Below are 2,916 nucleotides of genomic sequence, written 5' to 3'. Positions count from 1 at the left end.
GTCTGCCATGCTAAGAGAAAGAACAATTTCTTAAAGTGGGAAATTAACTATGTAGAGGAAATGGAACAGTTAAAGTTTCATTGCCCATTATTTGGGTCTAATTGGTTTGAGAATAGGATCATCACCTTATGGTAATTATATCATAATGAGAAAACCCACAAGCAAATGAATAAACAGTAATTAGGGATCTTGGTCTAGCTAGTACAGCTAGTCCCTGACTTACAACATATTCAAGTTCTGAAACACACATAATTCACTGATGTTATCATTCGAGATGTTCACTCTCAGATGTTCCAAGATTGGCTTTATAATGATGCCGATAAAGATGCTGCTATTAAAAAGCAATGACAGGGAAAGCTGAAAAATAATAATAAACAGAAGCATTTCTACTTGTCAGAACTGATACATGGTGCAGTCACTGGACAAAGCCCCATTGTAAGTCAGGGCCTTCCTCTACCTCCTCGCTAAAGCAGGGGAAGGCTTGGGAGGGATTTGTGTTAAAAACAAAGAATGAAGTCATGGAGGAAAGAAAATAAGCATATACAGGATTAACTTAATCTTCTGTTTGGGAGAGCTTTCTGGTACTATGCACCTGTGTTTTCCCAACTATTTTTGGTCAGTCATAAACTAACAAAGCATGTAGTTATTTAGCCACTGTGTATGTGTGTGTTTAGTTTCTTCTAGTTTATTTACATATTATTTTCTGGAAACGAACCCCCAAAATCAACAACCTGAACTTGGGACAGGAAAGGTCCAGAGCAATCTAGACCACTTATTCTTTGGCTTGTTTTTTCTGGTTTTGCCATCAGTGGGTGAGAAGAGTGTAGTGAACTGGAAGGACAGGTTCAAACAGAACCAGAATGGAAAGTGAAGCAGGGAATCAAAATCTATGAGGCACTTGTCAAATAAATCATTTGATAGATATAGATAGATTACAGAAAGATTCAGTACAGTGTTGTTCTGGATAGAAAAAAAGAAATATAACTTCAATAGGGAACTGATTAAATAAATAGTGTATAATCATACACTGAAAACAAGTAGCTGTTAAAATTGTACAGAACATACATATTTATTGACATAAAAATTAATTGACATATTTATTGTAGAAATGTGATACAAAATAGCATTCATAATAACAAAAAATACACACCCTGGGGAGGGGGGAGGAGGGAGGGAGGGGGAGGGGCAAAAAATACACACCCTGATACATGCTATCACATGGATGAATCATGAAAACATCATGTACGAGAAAGAAGCCACACATAAAATGCCGCATATGTTATAAGTCAATTTCTGTCTCGACTGCCTATTATAAAATTCTTGTAATAGACAATAGAGACAGAAAGTAGATTAGTGGTTGCCTAGGGTTGGGGAGTGGGGTGAGATGCTTGGGGTGTGGTGGGTAAAGAGCATGCGGCTCCTTTTTCTGGGTAACAAGAATGTCTAAATTGTGTTAGACTATAAAACTCTGTGATTATATTAAAAGTCTTTGAATTGTGTACTTCAGATTGCTAAGTATATGATATGTGAATTATATCTCACTTAAGCTGTCAAGAAGAGGAAGAAACAGTAGGAGGAGGCCCTTGAGGGGAGAGTAAAGGGGAGAGAGAGAGAGACAGAGGCAGGCAGAGAGGAAGATTGTTTATCTTGCAACTGGACCAATCAAAATAAAATAAATGAAAATAAATGCCTAATAAATAAAAAAGAAGCAAAACTAAATATTTAACATCTTCCATCTTTTCTCTGTTTATCATGATATTGTCTATTAGTTCAACTGTGAGGGTTTTTGTTTTCTTTACTCTGAGCTGGGAGTCATACTGAAAGCTATAGTCCTTGATCTTCACTAGGTATATCAAAAGTTGTTAATGAACTGTGCTCCAATCCTGGTACCACTTCTTATAGTTTCTGCTTCTTGGATTATTTGCTCAGCATATATACCAAGTATGAAGTAAGCAGCTCTAAATGCAGGGCTGGTGTGCACCTGGCACTTGATCTACAAGGGTACTCAACCCACTGACTCAGGCAGAGCTGGGGTTTCTAGGGGCTGTTCCTGGCCACCAAGTGAGTGAGGGTGGGGTTTCCCCATGATTATCGAGTAGTAGGGTATAGAGCACAAGAGGAAGATCACATCTTTCTAGCCACCCATCACTGGTGTGAGCATTTGTGTGGACCTTGGGGAGTGGTGTCAATCACCACGTCACTACCCTAATGGAATGCTCCTTCCCAAAGTTCAAGATGACCAGCTGTGTCATGCTTGACAATTCACTCATTCCATCTTATCATTAGTCACCCCTGTTCAGCTTCTTCTAATCATTATTCAGTCAACTTCTCTATCCTTTCCTTTTAATCTCTGGGTTTCAGTGTTTTCATTTATATCTGCTTTGCTTGATCTTTTGTGCCTTTGTTAGAGGCACTTTGGTGGTGCAGTGGATTATGCGCTGAGCTGCCAACCACAAGGTCAGCAGTTTGAAACTACCAGCCACCCTAGAGAAGAAAGATGAGGCTTTCTACTCCCATAAAGATTGCTTGTCTCAGAAACCCACAGGGGGGCGGGGCTGTTCTGCCCTGTCCTGTGGGACCTTTGTGAGTCAGACTGGACTCGATGGCAGTGGGTTTGGATCTGAGTTTTGAGTCTGTCAGTGGGTCTGCCTTGTCGCCATCTTGCCAGGAATCTCTGGGTAACGTTTTTCAGGACTCCCGGACAATATTTTAAAACAACTGGAGCTTGAAATTAAGGGAGGTTCATTTTCTCGATTACAGCTTTGAGAACGGAATTCTTAGATGAGAATTTTATTAATTTTCATGCAGATAGGTCAACTAAAATAGCCAGGTGAATGAAGATTTAGAAAATGAGTGTGAAGCCATGTTCCTAGCTGTATGTATGGGTAGACATGCTTGTGTCAGAGAGCAAGATCA

This window comes from Echinops telfairi, unplaced genomic scaffold, assembly GCF_000313985.2.
Source record: "Echinops telfairi isolate 266 unplaced genomic scaffold, ASM31398v2 ScPeMD7_70;HRSCAF=299, whole genome shotgun sequence".
Taxonomy (NCBI): Eukaryota; Metazoa; Chordata; class Mammalia; order Afrosoricida; family Tenrecidae; genus Echinops; species Echinops telfairi.
Note: the sequence above shows the minus strand (reverse complement) of the source record.